The sequence below is a fragment of the Platichthys flesus genome, chromosome 24 (genome assembly GCF_949316205.1).
Source record: "Platichthys flesus chromosome 24, fPlaFle2.1, whole genome shotgun sequence".
NCBI lineage: Eukaryota > Metazoa > Chordata > Actinopteri > Pleuronectiformes > Pleuronectidae > Platichthys > Platichthys flesus.
The window spans coordinates 1373647-1391781 of NC_084968.1; the positions used below are offsets into that span (position 1 = coordinate 1373647).

Sequence of the window (18135 nt, forward strand, 5' to 3'; positions counted from 1 at the left end):
GATCCAAGTTTTTAATGTAGCTGTTCACGTTATCTTGTAAACTGTGGCCAGAATCAGACTCCATTGTGAACTGGTCCCTGATGTGACGCGCATGCACAAAGGATCAACAAGGCGTCACATGCATGATGTTGTGTTCTGAGGTAAACAAGGAGAAGAAGAAGGTAATCTGATTTGGACCACTTGGGCCCGCTGTGTGCACGTAGTGTTAATACAATCCTATACATAGTAGTGGTCACAGGTAACCGGGCATGTAGTTATAGACATTCATAGAAGACCAGACTTAAAAACTGAATCACTCACTCAAAATTAAAAAGCTTCTAACAAACAAAAACCTTCATGCCGTCATTTATAAACTGTATGCAAAAGTGGCGCATGCTAATGATAAAAAACAGGTTAGTAAGCCGACAACAAATTATGTCAAAACAACAAGTGTAACTGTGGCTTGCTTGAATGGTGCAATGATAGAAGACAAAAAGCAGAAATGAAAAGAGGAACAATCCAATGGTCTCCAATCTAGGACACTGTTTTTTTTTTCTTTTAGAAGGTAGGAGTGTGGAAGATCTTTTTCCTTTTAGAGGGTGAGATGCTGGGAGATTAATCCCCCTCCTGGTCGCCAGCGTCAGCGGCCTCTTCCCCCTCGGGTGCGTCTGCAGTGGCAGAGGCCAAGGCGGAGTCTTTGGCAAGAAGCGCTCGGGCATCGAAGGGGTCGCGGATTGCTAAATCTGAAAGGGTGTGTCTCAGGGTGGTTGTGGCACTCTCATACTAATAGCTCTGCTCAGAAGCAGAGGGTGAGAGTCACTGACCTAAACTGTCAAATAAACATGATTTTTTGCTGTGAACTGAAAACACAGGCTAATAACCACAACACAAACAGTGTGTTCATGTTTTTGCAGCAGGTCACAGGGTTCAGGATTGTGTATTCATGTGAGGATCGGATAAACAGCAGAGAAAACACTTGGCAAGAGACCTAGAAATAGATTTAAAGTAAAAGTGATAGTATTTATTGACTTCCAACATGGTTTAAATGGAATTTTTCCCTGCAAAGAACAATTCAAGGATTTCTTGTTATTTTAAACTTAGCGTTGAGGGATCCTAATTGATCACTATGCTTCATCAAGGAAATCAAACGTAATAGCTTAGAGTCGCTCTAAAAACTTAAACATAAACAAATGTGTATTCATATTATGTCAGTATGTTCAAAGTCTGCTTTGGAAAAAACTAACTACTTGATGTATCAACCTGTGAATGTGAGTATATGAATTTTTGGTGCCAGCCGAAAGACTGGAACCAAAAGGTCGAAGGTGAATTGCAGGTGGATTGACTATACTAAAAACAATTATTATGTTATCTTTATATTTATCTCTTTTAATGATATTTTACTATTCTATCTTTATCATTTTATATGTTATTATTTATCTGCCTTTGGTGTTTCCTTATTTCAAATCTTTGAGATTTACGATAGCGTTACCTCACTTCCTGTCAATATTCTCTCTCTGCCTAGCTGGGTGTGTGGAGGGTTTGGATTATGTTTTTATTGCTTTTATTCTGAAATTTAATTTCAGTTACATGTTTTTGCCCTCACCCTATAGATACATATCATTTTGCAAATACTTATTTGATGGAATATCGACAAATTCATTTGAATTATATATCTTGTCTCAAGGAGTCAGTGGAGAGGTGCTGAGGGTGCAACAAAATGCACTTCATTCAGATTTCAGGAATATACTCTCAAAAATGTCATGCTGCATTTGAAACTTACACTGAGTCATATGGTTCACAAGAAAAGAACATTTCATTTAGAAACACAACATATTTTGTATGACGGGGGTTCGATCCCAGTCTTCCCAATTTTAAATGCCGACGTGTCCTCAGGCGAAATACTCAACCCAAAATTGCCCCTTCTCCTAGAAAAGTGCTGGTCATCAAGACTAGAAAAGTGCTTTATAGATAAAAACAATTTACCATTTACCATTCAGTGTGCACAGCCACACAACAAAATGCTACTACAGGCTGACAAGTGCACAAACACAAGCATAAAACATTTGAACACATACACATTGATTCCACATGAATCAGTGCAGGCTCTATGTTGACAACTCCCTTGGTGTGTTTTTAAATATTGAAAGGTCTGTAATTACAACACATTTCTAGTCTTATCAACTCCACGTACTTTACCCAAGGACAATTTGGAAAGCAGACCGGAGGAGCTGGGCAATTGAACTAACAAAGTCCTGAATAGTGAATAATCCGCTGAGCTCCTAATCCAGAAAATGCTGAAAACATTTGTTCCCTCAGTTATTCACGTGAATACTGGGAGCAGTGGTTGTATGTAACTCGGTACATTTACTTTGTTACTATACCAAGGTACCTTTTATTCAGTTATTCACGTGAATAAAAAAATTACCGTCAGGAGATCAGGAATTCTAAGTAGAAGAAGTTTCCAGTGTTGACTTAGACAATTGAATCTTTACCGTGAGTGTGATACAGTTTGTGTGACCCCGAGAGTCTCAAACACACAGAGCAGAGACACTCCCAAGGACAGTGTTCACGGCTGCACAGTCAGCAAGGTTTGACTCAGCCACAAAATTCGGCCTCTGCTCCTTCCTGGCACTGGGTGGCTTCTTGATATACAGCCAACCGTCTTCCTGCTGGCTTTCACACTTTCCCTGTTTATGGGACAACAAAAAAAAACAGAATAGAGGGCTGAATTACCGCTGTGTGAAAGGAAAGAAACAACTATTTAAGTCAGGTTGGAGCTTGGTACACAAATAACCCCCGATACAAGACAGTGTTGGTCTCCCAGTTGGTGACCACTGGGAGCAGTGGTTGGATGTAACTCGGTACATTTACTTTGTTACTATACCAAGGTACCTTTTTTGTATGTATCTGAGCCTAACTTAAGTAGCTTTATTTTTGCGCTTTTTCAATTTTACTCCACTACATATATCAGATAAAAGAGTGGAAGTGGTATATTGATCCATCGGAGCCAGCAGGTAACATTATACCACGCCTCCTGCAGCAGCATCACTCATTGGTCAAGAAGAAACAGCCAAAATGGCTTCAGAGGAGACCACAGCCGAGATTTCAGCCACTCTTAATACTTTTAATACTTCACGTATATTCAAAAGCAAGTACTTAATCAAATAGAAAGGTGAATATGGTACTTTTACTTTCATTTAAGTATTGTCTTTGTCTATTTATTTGTACTTTTACCTCAATAAAACGTTTGAATACCTACTTCCTCAGGGGAAGAGCAGTCTTACATGAACACAGTCGGACACATGAGAAGACAGATTGTGTTTGAAGAAACAAACAGAGGCTCATAGTTGTGAACACTCACGTCTGTTTGTTTGCATTCATCTTTTTACTGACTCTTATCCGACAGGAGGCAGGTTTACCTCCAGGCCCTGAGGGAGCCTCACTACATCAGCGTTGCTGTACCGGAGACATGAACACAAACAAAATGAGATTAGACAAACTTCATCGTTTGTGTCATCGATCCACGTGGTGTTAGAAGGCCGCCTGAGCCCCCCCCGACAAGATTTGGCAACTGCTCGAAAGAGCTGCAGTGGCACAATGCATCCATCAGTCATACATAGAATACTATGAGTTTCTCCAGTTAACCTAACCCAATGTAAAACAAATTGAATTAACTGCAGTGCCCGTTGTAAACGTAGCTGTCTGGAATGTTAGCTTGGCCCCGTGTCAATGCTCCGGAGCTACTTCAGAATTTTTCCTCGTCATTAGTGAGTCCTCCTTCAACAGTTCTACAATATACTGTCACTTTTTAAAAACAGTCCACGGGTCAATCTATCCACACTCTAGTGTGTGTGTATCTACCCCAGCCTCGGCCGAACAGACCCAGACTTACAGCAAACTGTTCCAAATAAGACCTTTATCTGCATAGAAGAAGAAGAGGGGAGAGGAAGAGACAGTGAAGTCACCTGGTGTGTCTCATGAGAGCACCTGCCCCTCACACCCTGTGATTGGCTGGGAGCTACACGCCCACTGACCGTTGGCTGCAGCCCAGAAACATCCCCAACATGTAAATAGAGCCACATTAACACACAACCACACAAACATTTTAACAATCTATGCACCAGTACAGTGTATCTTTAAATTAGCAAAAAGCCTTTAAGATACTTTTCCATTCCCTCTTTAACTCAGCTGGGTTCTCTCTTGCTTGTCAATGCTACCTGTGTGTGGGCCAGAAAACCAAAACAAAGAGCTGAAAGAGGCCTTGAAAAAAGCATCATTGGCGATAATTCTCAGTGACTACCTGTAGGACTGTACAGTCAGCTTGATCCATGGTCCATTGTTGCCTAAAACGTGTTTTTAGTGTACTTTATTCAGATTTTATGTTCTGATTCTGCAGTTGTATCATGAGCAGGTCCTTCCCATCCAACTTCTTTGGTTAAATAACACATAGCAGGTTGTAGCAGATTAAATGGATCAGTGGTGTGTGAGTGATCGGGATGTTTCCACTCTGTTACTGTGCATCTTCCTGGACAGGAGAGTATCAGCAGCTGAGCCGCCGGTGACCCTCCCTCCCCCGCTGCTCAGAGCAATTGGTTTGGTCAGATCACTTTATCCACTACAAGCCTGAGTGCCTCCTCTTTACTCCTCAGCATTAACATTTACATTAGAGAAGATATGTAGCAAGCTTTTTCAAGACAATTTCAGTCAGATTGGATTCACTGGATGAGGTAATTGAAGAGAGAGCCAGTGTGTGTGTGTGTTTCTTTTTCTTTCTGAAGCAGAGAGTGAGACTGAGAGTGGCTGTCCTCCATCTTCTCCATACTAATATGTAAAGCTCAGGGCTTACTGCATGATGATTATCATCTCAATATCCATCCTCTGGAAAACACACACACACACACACACACACACACTCACACACACACAAACACACACTAAACATTTTTGTACTTGATGATCTCCTAATATTTAGGATCTAATTTAAATTCGACCAATAAAGAGAAAGTAAAATGGTAAAAATTTATGGCGAAATTCCTTGATCTTTGAGGTCTTACATCCCTGGTGGCATCAGGGTGTGTGCGAACTTTGTGTATCCAAGGATTTATGTAACTTTATGACATTCACCCAGTGAGTGTGATAGCTGAAACGTGATTGGATAGATGTGTGCAGGGGTGCACACAGTGGGTAAAAGACTTCTTCTCTTTGTCACTTTTTAGTCTTTCACACACGTACAAACTCATTTGTTTCGAGCAGACTGTCCTTAAAAACCACAGCAGCACGTTTGAAAGGCAAACAGATAAGATTAGATCAGAAAATGCTGTTTGGAATGAAAAAGCAAGTGACCTTTTTTTGTTGCCGAGGTTGGAGGGTCATTCCCCCTCTACCAGGACACAGAATCCTCCTATTACCTCTGCCTACACTTAGAAAAACATGGAATTGGGATTTCTGCTAAGTAAATTCTGCATAGACATATTTTGGTATCAAGTGGAGGATCTAGAAACCATTTGACTTCGACCTTTCGCATTAACCAACTAAATCTGAAATATAAGTCGTTCAAATAAATGCAGATTTACTGAGCTCTTGCTGTGTTTTCATTTAGTAAAGTCAAGGAGACAACACATAATTTAGCTAATAGAACATCTGATTCTCTTATGCCATTTCCCTCAAAAACAATTAACAATTACATTGTGTTCGTCTGCTTCAGAGACCATTTCGAGGGTTGTCAGTCAGTTGGCATGGTTCCACTCGGGCCTCATACAATTATGACATGTTTTATCTGCGTGCATACACAATGACCCCCCTTCCACAAATATTGAGCATGAAATGCAATTATTGTACAGCAGGAGAAGAAAAGAAGGTGGTTATCGTCCCCTTCGCTGTTCTTAATTAACTTATCCACTCTGCAAAAAGATTTCTGGCCTATAGGGCAAATTCTAAATTGGCTGAGGGAGGCATGCTTCCTCTTGAGATGTGATAATCCAAATAAACATCTCTCTCGCCAGGATACCTCAGAGAAACTCCGCGCTTTTGTGCTCCGAAAAGAGTGATTGGGGGGGAGCTTTGTTCTTGTGTTTTAGCAAAGGAGGGGTACACTTTAGGCGGAGTTTCTGCCATCCAGGGAGCCAGCTAAGCCCTGATTGATAAAAGCGGGCCTTGTGCGAAGTGTGTCGCTCTCCCCAGACAGGCCTGCTAATAACATGAGGCAGAGAGGAAGGAAACATTTGACTCTTTCACTGGCACATTTGATTCCTCTTCAGAGGCAACAAAGCAACCACACATCGCACGGTGAAACCATATGGCATAGATAAATTAAAGTTATTTTGTGGAGAGGGAGCATTTTATCCAGGCTACGTTCAGATAACAGCTTTGTGTTTGTGGTTTTGAACCGTCAACCCTGTGACGAGGAGGAGTCTATACTCCCAGTGTTGGGATGTTTTCCTCCCGCTGCTGGCAACAGTGGCTGAGAACAGTTAGCCCAGAAACAACCTTGTTGTTGTTTGCTAGTATATTGGTCTGTTACTGTCGCTCATTAAAGGAACAAACCAACATTTCAGGAAATGTAACTATTTGCTGTGTTTCTGAGAGTGAAACATGCAAATATTAGAATGAATATTACATCTGTTAAAGGGATAGTTCAACCAAAAATTTTAAATTCACGCTGTCGGCAGAACAGCTGCAGCCTAATGTAGAACTACTTCTGTTTTTCAAGGTTTTCAGATGTAGGCATATCGAAAATATAATTTGTTTTTCCCTTGCTGGACTTTTCCTTTGTGTAATAACTTAATAGGTAGAGGGGGGAGTGAAGCTGAAATCTAACAGGGGTGTTATGATTATATGATCACCACAGGTCACACAGCACTGTTGTTCTTATCCTTTTGACCTGGTGTGGAGGGAATTCAGGTCAGTTTCACAAGTTTTGCACAAGAACGAAGCACATTTCAGTAGTTTTAATTGTCTTACCATAGTGATGAATCCGAAAGTTATGTAACTCATTATCCTAAATTAGGGGGAAAGGTGTGAAATAATGCTGGGATTTCTGCCTGTTCCCCCCCAGTCTCAATATTTTTGTCCCAGGTAGAGTAACACACAGAGACTGTTTCATATGAATAAATTAGAGTCCAGGTACACGGCAGCCTTGTTGTAAATAGTAAATGGATTTGTATTTATATCGCGCTTTTCTAGTCTGGATCACCACTCAAAGCGCTTTACAGTACAGTTTTACATTCACCCATTCACTCGGCGCATGGTTCTGCAACTGCGGCTGCAGCTTTTCACGCAGTTGTGTCGATGGACTCGTTTTAATTTATGGTTCTCCAAAGATTGCGCGCGTTACAAAGCAATTCACCGCCAGAACACTAGGTGGAGTAACGTTTTTTGTCGAAGACGACCATAGAGACTTCTCTGTTCTTTGTTTGTGACAGGCGTTGTTGACTGTTTATTACTTTATTACTTTTTCTGGAGGACCAATTTGTCCCTGATCTTTCTCCACAGCTTTGTACCTTCGTCGACCTGCAAACCGACGTTAGCCGAGATGTCCTTCCAGCAATTGCAGGCCATCTGCGTGTCCTTGTATTCCGTCAATGATGGGTTATACTTAGACTCTGTTAAACCATTTGAGCAAATCAGGGCTGATTTTAATATTCCTCACAAAGACTTTCATAAGTATCTCCAAATTCGTCACTTTATAGGGTCCCTGCTGAGGACAGGCAAGATTCGCATGGGACTGTCAGAGTTTGAAAACACAATAATTTTGGCTAAGTCTCCCAAAAAACTGTTATCAAAGATTTATGTTTCACTACTCTATTTTGAATCTTCAGGTTATGACTTTTTGAAGCCGTTATGGGAGCGCGACCTAGAGGTGACGTTTAATTCTATAGACTGGGACAAGATCTGTAGTGGGGTTTTCCCTAAATGTACATCAATCTCCATACATGAACAGAACTTTAAATTCTTTTTTAGAACTTATTATACACCTGTTCGTCTCCAGAGAATGTTCCCTGACACCTCTAACCTTTGTTATACATGTAAAATACATAAAGGTACACTTATTCACTTGTTTTGGTCATGTGACCGGATCCAGACTTTCTGGAAGGGGGTACACTCTGTAATTCAGGAGGTCAGGGGTAAATTATTTTTGCTGACTTCTTCTTTGTGTCTCCTCAGTCATACCCTAGACAATCTCTTTGATGCGGACACCAAATCTTTGTTGATAATTCTTTTATTTCTGGCTAAAAAATGTATTTTGCTGAGGTGGTCAACTCCCCAGGTCCCTACAGTCGACATGTGGTTATCACAGATTTCTGCTCTTTTTCCTATTGAGAAGTTGACTCATGACCTTAACCACAAATCAGCCAAGTCTTTTTCTCTAAATGTTTGTACTCATAAAACTAATAAAAAGAGTATTAAAAAAAAAAAAAAAAAAAAAATGATGGGTTATACAAGTGGTCATACTTTCGGACCTCTTCTGCCAAATGCTCTTCTATGTGGTCCATTTTCGTTCTTCTAAATCTTCCGTGGTTTCTGCCTGTATTATGAGGCATGAAACCGGAAATGTGACTCCAGAAAGGATGTAGTTAGCGGACCAATCACAGCCTTGCGGGCTGCGTGAGGCTTGCATAGCTTTGTCGTATAGTTACAAAAATTGGGCAACGCACGCAAGCTCACAAGGGGCTCTTGAGCGTACCCCTTCTTGTATGTCTCTGAAAACGCAGAAGCATGCGCCGGCCTTAAGTGCATTTACCCCGAGGGTACAAACCCAGAACAACAAGAATCAAGAAATTTTAATTTCTTCAAAAATGAAGCAAAACAAAGTGCTATAAGTAAATGCCATTTAAGTGCTACTAAATTGTAAGTTTAAAAAGTGGCGGGCTGTAGCTTGGACACCCCTGCTCTAGAATCAGTCTCAATGTGGGCGGACATCTACCTCGAACGGTTGGGATGAGCAGAGAAAAGGAGAGATGGGAGATGAAAAAGAGGGAAGAGAAAAGAGAGACTTAGGTGGGAGGGGGAGGAGAAGGAGAGAAACAGTTGTCTACCACAAGGTTTCAGCTTTGCAGACTAGTTGCTCAAATGATATGTTGACCTCCCTGCAACTTAGTCAGTAGAAGCAACAAGTAGCCCACCGGGAGTCACGCGATCAGGTAAGAACGGTTCTCGAGATATGTGAGCCACAGACGGAGGCTTCTGGATTTACTGCATACAGGACAGCAAATCACACTTGGAAAGTTCAGTTGAAGTCGTCTCTTCCTGATAACTTTTGTTCACCTTGTTTGGGTTTTGTTTGAAACCCATCTGATAAAACCTGAACCTATCTTCTTGCTCATATTTCTTTGGAGCAATAACTTCACATTTTCAGAGGCAGACCGATAGTTATCCTCCACTGCACACAAGGTCAGAATACGCTCAAATTATACAGGAGCAGCAGGATACCAGGGTGGCGGGCTCAGCAGCTTCATTTTCAGTAAGCTGTACGTGGATGAAAGTGGTGATGAAAGGGTTGTTTAGCTTCACAGTTTGATTTTCATGATGCATGAACAAAGGACAGTAAAAAAAAATCATCACATTAACCTTGCAGCACGGCCGTGCTGAATATTGATCAATGTTGTACAAAGGTACACTTGAACCGAGTCTCTAATCATTTAGCACAGGCGCCTCTATGTTCCACTGGCCTCAAGGTCCTCATTTGCTCAAAGTGCGGTGGTCTGTTCATTATTTCTCCTTTTTTTTTAAGAGTCAGAAAATGATTCCAGTAACATTAGGAACCTGATAGGATTGATCTTTCATAGGGGGATGAGGAGGGGCAGGAGGAGCTTTCCCGGTTATCACTAAGGACGTGTGATGAAGGAGGCAGTATGTCCTCCTCGTGTTACCGACTTCACCTGACGCTGGGTTGTACTGAAGACTCATGGGAATAAAAGAACCCCAACCTCCTGCAGTTTTGTACGTACTTTGTAAATTCATAGCAAGGCTGTTGTGACTGAAGTGTTTTTCATCAGCAGTGATTATTATGACTATTTAATTTTTATCTTTCTGGCCTAATAGTTTGAAGGCTGTTTTTCCACATGGGCGAAGAAAAAAAAAGGAAGACTCCACTCACAGTCGTCATCATTCAGTTCTTACTAACCATGAACCACACTTTAATTTCAAGAAGGAGGCCATTTGTTGTTCAGAGAGAAAAGTTGTTACGGTGGTTCATTGGCAAACAGGTTAGATAGAAAAAGGTGCATAGAGAAGTCTCCTAAAATGTATTTTCTATAAGACTAACCTGTTGCAGCAAATAGGGTCTGCCAGAAACATAAGCTCAGCTGGATTATGTTCATACGCTGAATCATGAAGAAAATGTATTCACTGCAGAGTCGCTAAGCGCTGGATCAGAAGGCTGGTGGGCAGGGCCGGTCTTTCCTACAGGCGACATAGGCGGTTGCCTAGGGCGCCACTCAGAGGGGGGCGCCAAAAACTGCGCCGAGCAAAAAATAAAATAAAATAAAATATTTTTTTTTTTTTGCTAGGCAGACTTTTTTGCGCCCCCTTCTATATGTGGTATGGTAAAATATTGTATTTACCTACTCTGACAGTAATTTAAGTAGTTTCATTAGAGAAATCAGGAAATGACAGCAGCACTCAGGTGGAACGTTTGGCACGGGAGCAGTTTCACCCCGTACTGTCAGGTGCAGTCTGGATGAGGAAGTGAATGCTCTGTGTCGTTCCTGCTGCTGCTTCCTGATTCTACAGGTTAGTAGTGGGTGAGAGTCACCTACGTTAGCTCCTAAAGCTTCGCTTGATCACCACGGGTGTCATTGAGACGTGTTGATGTTATTTTGATTGTCTACTTAGAGTTAGACTGGTGAAACTTAGAAACTCCGCTGGGCAGTGAGGGGAGACACTCGCGCACTAGGTGGGCGGGACTACATTCGCCTGCATAGGTGTTTATTTTACCTGCAAGTCGTATTGCAGGCGGGTCGCGATAGTGTATTGTTTACTTTACAGTGTGTAGTTCAGCTCCGACACACACAGACTCTGTAATTCATGGATTGTTATTGTGCCTTATAAAGACCAGTTATAATCTAATGTTCAATAGGTCTATATTATAAATGTTTATATTTCTTTACAAGTGATGATGTATATTAAGATGTTTGGAGAAAAGAGACACCATAATAATTTAATGTATGTTTTATGCACTTTAAAATGCAGTTACACTCAAAGAAATGTTTGTACTTAAAATTGTGTTTAATTTGAATAAGATGTGGAACTGAAGGCTCCGTTTCGTTACTGCTGCTCCATTCCTGCTGTATTCTTCAGATATACTTTGTTGCTGTGGTATCAATTTTGGGACCCATAACATGTATCTCCAACCAATATTTTGACATTAAAAATTTTTTTCTAACATTAGGGTAAAATGAGGCGAAAATCGAGGTACAAACCTCCTTGGTGTTGTCAGAACATGCTAGCACATTGAGGCTTATGGTTAGAGTGTGTGTGTCCAAGCAACTTCGACGAAGAAAGAAATAATTTTATAATAAGTTTTCGTGGGGGGAGCGCCAGGAGTGAAGCTTGCCTAGAGCGCCAAATGTGCTAGGGCCGGCCCTGCTGGTGGGTGTAAAAAGTACAAGTTTCCCTGCTCCTTTCAGAAACACTGTGGTGTAGGCTAGAGACAGACATGGTTTAGATAAAGGTAAATGATTACACTGTAACTGAGGTCTCAGTGAACCTTTTCTGTATCAAACTAGACCAGAATCGTCCCGTCGCTATCTGAATCAATCATCTCAAAACCCTTGGTCATCTCTTTTATTTTTCTTCCTTCAAATTCCTCACTGTCGACCTTGAGTTTGAAGCTGATAGCACACCGAGGCCAATCTACTTAATGACTATCCTCCAATCGGGCTGTTTGTAATAACCATTTCCTATTTCTCTCTTTTCCTCCAAATTGTTCCTGTGGGTTTATTTAACCCACAAGGTTACAGTTACAGTTTGTTTGGTTATTTTCTGACTATCTTTGTATTTAGTCTCATATTTGATGAAGCTCTGATTCAAGTGAGTTCCTGGTCCATGACCTCTGTCATAGTCGTTAGCTGGTTGCTACCTAGTTGTAAGGTTTGGGTTGGCTGTCCTTCTTGTAATCAATTATCCAGTGTAAAATCTTGTTTATTCATTGGAGTTTTCAATTCTTAGGATATTAGTCAGGAAGGAAAATTTTGGTGTTTGGTGTTTTGGAGCTGCTATATACATACGGACTATTTAGGGAGCTGATCTCTGTGATTGATGCAGCTTGGGCTTTGGCGGAGGTAAATGCCATCTAGTGTCAAGACTGTGGGACTGAGGCTGGCATCTTTTTTGGGGTTCTTTCATCTTTCCTCTGTTCAAGGATATTAGTCAGGGCATAATCTGTATTTCTCCCTAATGGGGGAGCTATGTTCTGAAGTTTCTTCCTCCTGGGATATCTACACAGAGTATTTCCACTATTGGTATTTGGCTCCACGCTGGCTTTTTTTAATTTGGATCTCTTGCCATGTGGTTAATCTTGCTTTCATGTTTTTCTTTCCTCTTTCCTCCAGGATCACCTGAAGAGCTGCGAATCTAGATGACTGGGTTGAGGGCATTTTTCGTGGAAACTAATCATGAACGGTGATTGACAAGGTGAAGAAGCTTTGATAGAGAGAGAGTGAACTTTTTCAAGGAACTTGTTCTGGTGCTTTGTCTGCACCGCAGCAGATTGGGACTGTATTGAGGGCAGCACAGAAGCAGTGGGGTTTGAGCTCTATTTCATCATTTCTTGGCTTTCCAGGTTAGCTCTCTCTCGATGGTTTGATATTATTACTTCCTGCGATTGATTTTCCAGCAATGTAGTAGATAGGGCTCTGATAGAAGTTGCATGGTTTACTCCTATAGGCTAATCTTAAAGCTGTTAAATAATATACCATCAAGGCTTTCCTCTTGGATCATTCATTAGGGACGCCTGTTGGCCAAGTTTAGAATGGTTTGTATTTTGGCAAGAGTCACCTGAAGTGTGTGTATCGAGGATAGCCTCTCCCTCCTCTGTGTATGAGGTTCTGATTGGTGTGGCACGTCTGAGTGTGTGTGTGTGATTGGCTTAGCAGGTCTGGGTATTGGCATGACTTGTGACTTCTCCTCTGCAGGTTCCTGGGGCACCTGCAAATGATTCCCAAGAATCGTTTCCCACAGCATAAGAATCCTGGTCATCCCTCCACTCAGCGTCAGATGAGATGTCTAATACTAGATAGTATCGCTCAGTAGTTGGCTCTGATTCAGTTCATTGCTCTGTGCTTTACCTGCGACTCACAACCTCTCCAAGAGGCTAATTGTTCCGCTGCTTAGTTCGCCTGCCTATCGACCCCTCCTGTATCCTGCCTGCCCATCTGTCCTGATGGATTCCTGTCTGAAGTGTTTGTATTCACTGAGTAGGCTAGTAGAGTTGTGCAATTGGAACCAGTTCCTGTTATTTCCACAACAAAACTTCTCTTAAGCTTGTTATTACCAGGTCATGGGGCTCTGACCCGTGGTCAAATGTATTCCTCACATACAGAGGGGTTGAAACATCTCTCACAGTGGACTCCATTCCCCTGGTACGGGTGTGGAAGAGGATTGCATGCTATTACTGGGTTTCCTGGGTATTTAACTACATAAATGTTCCCTCTTGTGGGTTTTATTCAAAGTTATGGTAAATGATAAATTACAGGTTTTTCAATAGAGCTGTCTTTATAACATGGATGAGTTTTGCCATCTATGTGCAGCAATTACTCTTTATACACACACACACACACACAATGCCGTCTGCCGTCAAGGGCAATTTTAGGGTTCAGCACTTTTCCCAATGTCACCCTCACACGTAGAATGGGGGAGACAGGGATTTGTTTAGAAAATTGGTGCCATGACATATCATGACTGGCTCTGCTCTGCCTAAATATGCCTGTTGGTTTTATTTCACGCAGTGCATCAATGTAAAACGAAAAAAAAAAGTTTAAATCTATGCTAAAAAATCTATCTAAAGTTTCCTGCAAAAACCTGAAGAGTCAAAGCATGTTCCTGGTTGAATGAGACATACATTCATTGATCGTACAGGTGGACAACCCAAATAAAACGATCTCATGTGGTTCAAATATGTTCTGGCAAAGAGCTCTCACACATGCTGTTATCTTTTGAATGAGGCTTCGCTATGGATCCCTAAATAACTGGCAGCACATGTTCCTCTCTAACACAAACATTTTACAACAAGTACTCAGAACAAGGACGCTTCTCCCCGAGCTTTGTACTCTGTGGATTAAAGCAGTTATCCACAGACCTTCATTGCCATGGTTACAATTTTGTAAGTGTCGGAGGAAGCCCCCACAAAATTAAGATCATTATCATGATAACCATTCATAATAATGAATTTGTGTATGATTGATGAGCCCCAGAGAAAATCATCCCAAGATCGGAAGATGCACGGCTTCATATCAATTCCTGGCGTTAAGTTGAGTACATGGTCCGACTTTAATCAATACAGTAAATAAACCAGAAACCTTGCGTGGGAGCAAGCTGAAATGTACAACAAGAAACTAATGGTTTGAAGAAAAGTCAGTATCCGAAGGCAGGGGCATTCATGCAAGGCTTTAACACTTCGTTTCAATCATGCAAAATGGAGGCAATATTTATAACCGATACCGCAGCCAACCAATTAGAGGCCCTTTGGCTACATTTTTGTGGAGCAGTCATGTCTATCAGCTGACCTTCTGTCATTATTACTGTGGCTATCAGAGGTTTTACAAAGACATATCCTAACAATACAATTGAATATGTTTCCGCACTGTGCGTCATTGTCAGTTGATGGTCTCATCTCTCATCGTCATCCGCTTATCCGGGGTCGGGTTGCGGGGGGGAGCAGCTCAAGCAGGGGGCCCCAGACTTCCCTTTCCCGGGCCACATTGACCAGCTCTGACCAGAGGCGTTCCCAGGCCAGTGTTGAGATATAATCTCTCCACCTAGTCCTGGGTCTTCCCCGAGGTCTCCTCCCCACTGGACGTGCCTGGAAAACCTCCCAAGGGAGGCGCCCAGTGGGCATCCTTACCAGATGCCCGAACCACCTCAGCTGACTCCTTTCTAAGTAAAGCAGCAGCGGCTCTAATCCGAGTTCCTCATGGATGACTGAGCTTCTCACCCTATCCCTAAGGGAGACGCCAGCCACCCTTCTGAGAAAACTCATCTCGGCCGCTTATACCCGCGATCTCGTCCTTTCGGTCATCACCCAGCCCTCATGACCATAGGTGAGGATAGGAACGAAGATCGACCGGTAGATCGAGAGCTTTGCCTTGCGGCTCAGCTCTCTTTTCGTTACAACGGTGCGGTAAAGCGAACGCAATACCGCCCCCGCTGCTCCGATTCTCCGGCCAATCTCACGCTCCATAGTACCCCAACTCGCGAACAAGACCCCGAGGTACTTGAACTCCTTCACTTGGGCTAAGGACTCATTTCCTACCCGGAGTAAGCAATCCATCGGTTTCCTGCTAAGAGTCATGGCCTCAGATTTAGCGGTGCTGATCCTCATCCCAGCCGCTTCACACTCGGCCGCCAGCCGATCCAGTGAGTGCTGAAGGTCACAAGCCGAATATCCAATGAGGACCACATCATCCGCAAAAAGCAGTGACGAGATCCTCAGACCACCGAACTGCAACCCCTCCCCACCACGACTACGCCTCGATATCCTGTCCATGTATATCACAAACAGGATTGGTGACAAGGCGCAGCCCTGGCGGAGACCAGCACCCACTGAGAACGAAACTGACTGGCTGCCGAGGACCCGAACACAGCTCTCGCTTTGGGAGTACAGACATTGGATGGCCCTGAGGAGAGACCCCCTTACCCCATACTCCCGCAGCACCTCCCACAGTTTCTCCCGGGGGACCCGGTCATACGCCTTCTCCAGATCCACAAAACACAAGTGGACCGGATGGGCATACTCCCAGGCCCCCTCCAGGATCCTTGCGAGAGTGAAGAGCTGGTCCGTAGTTCCACGTCCGGGGCGAAAACCGCATTGTTCCTCTTCAATCTGAGGTTCGACGATCGGCCGAACCCTCCTTTCCTGCACCTTGGAGTAGACTTTACCAGGGAGGCTGAGAAGTGTGATACCCCGGTAATTGGTACACACTCTCTCGTCCCCCTTTTTGAACAGGGGAACCACCACCCCGGTTTGCCACTCCTTTGGCACTGTACCCGACTCCCACGCGATGTTGAATAGGCCTGTCAACCATGACAGCCCCTCAACACCCAGAGCCTTTAGCATTTCTGGCTGGATCTCATCAATCCCTGGGGCTTTGCCACTGCGGAGATGTTTGACTACCTCAGTGACCTCCACCAGGGAAATTGACGACGAAACACCATCAACCTCGAGCTCTGCCTCCAACATAGAGGGCGTGTTATTCGGATTCAGGAGTTCCTCAAAGTGTTCCTTCCAACGTCCGACGACCTCCTCAGTTGAGGTCAACAGAGTCCCATCCTTACTGTACACAGCTTGGATGGTTCCCCGTTTCCCCCTCCTGAGGTGCCGGATAGTCTTCCAGAAACACTTTGGTGCCGACCGAAAGTCCTTCTCCATGGCCTCTCCGAACTTCTCCCACACCCGCTGCTTAGCCTCCGACACGGCAGCAGCTGCAGCCCTTCGGGCCTGTCGGTTCACTGCAACCGAGTCCGGAGTCCTCCAGGATATCATATCCCGGAAGGCCTCCTTCTTCAATCGGACGGCTTCCCTGACCACCGGTGTCCACCACGGTGTCCGAGGGTTACCGCCCCTTGAGGAGCCTAAGACCCTGAGGCCACAGCTAGCCACCGCAGCTTCAGCAATGGAGGCTTTGAACACCGCCCACTCCGGCTCAATGCCCCCAACCTCCACAGGAATGCCAGAAAAACTCCGCCGGAGGTGTGAGTTGAAGATACCTAGGACGGGGGCCTCCTCCAGACGTTCCCAGTTAACCCGCACTACTCGTTTGGGCTTACCAGGTCTATCCGGAAATTTCCCCCATTCCCTGATCCAACTCACAACCAGATGGTGGTCGATTGACAGTTCCGCCCCTCTCTTTACCCGAGTGTCCAAAACATGTGGCCTCAGATCAGATGAGGCCACATGTACGGTACCAGATGTACGGTATGTAAGGAGTACGGTACCAGAGCTGAGACTGTGCGTGGAGGTAAGCCCCACCAGATCTAACTGATAGCGCTCCACCTCCCTCACAAGCTCCGGTTCCTTTCCCCACAGCGAGGTGACGTTCCACGTCCCCAGAGCCAGCTTCTGCCGCCCGGGTCTGGTCCGTCGAGACCCCTGACCTTCGCTGCCACCCATGTGGCTGCGCACCCGACCCCAACGGGTCTTCCCACAGGTGGTGGGCCCATGGGATACAATTGAATATGTTTCCGCACTGTGCGTCATTGTCAGTTGATGGTAAACATTTTAAAGATGACCATAGGAGTGATTCTTTTATAATAGACATTCTTCCTCTATACTATATGTTTGATTCGTGTACCATCAGCCTGAAGGAGTGTAGATGGGAGAAGGAGTCAAGGGGAGCAAGATCGGGGAGAAAGAATTTACAGGGACGACAGGCACCCTAAACCCATGAAATGCAATGTTTTATTGCATTTGGTGTCGTAAACAGCTGAGTGGGGCTTTGTTGTGGCTGGTGGGCAGGGGCCAGGGGAGGGTCTGCAGCTCTGCATCTATACATATAAGGCTGGTGTCCCCTAAAGGCCAGGTGACTCTTATCTTCTCCCCTCTCTGAGGTTGACTGTGCTTTTGTCTTCCAGAGCAGTGTGAACGCAACGGTGGATTTATAGAGACATGCCTGGGTCTTTTAGCTTTTGACCTTTTTATTGTGACAAGTGGTGGTGACAGCATCACCCCCCCCACCCAAACAGAGCTGAGCATCAACAAAAAAACAGGCCATTAGTGCCACGGTTCAGTGACCGAGCCTAACGTCGACTCTCCCACTGGCAGGATAAAGAGTCACTGAAATGGTCGAACGGAGGAGGAGAAATTTTCCAGATGAGGTGAAATAAATCCGTCTTATCCAGCGGCCCCCCCCCTCCTTCCAGCTAAGTCTAAATCCTCCATAATTCCAATGTCAAAGAGATTGAGCATGACAACGTGGCAGGGGAAAGGATAAACGATGACAC

General features: G+C 43.9%; 1 long non-coding RNA gene across 1 annotated transcript; it reads left to right on the forward strand.

Annotated features, from left to right (window-relative positions):
- Nucleotides 1-10648: 10648 nt before the first annotated feature.
- Nucleotides 10649-15031, forward strand: LOC133949585 (uncharacterized). Its single transcript, XR_009920159.1, has 3 exons — nt 10649-10710; nt 12531-12612; nt 13113-15031. It is a non-coding gene; the product is annotated as an uncharacterized LOC133949585 (long non-coding RNA).
- Nucleotides 15032-18135: the final 3104 nt, after the last annotated feature.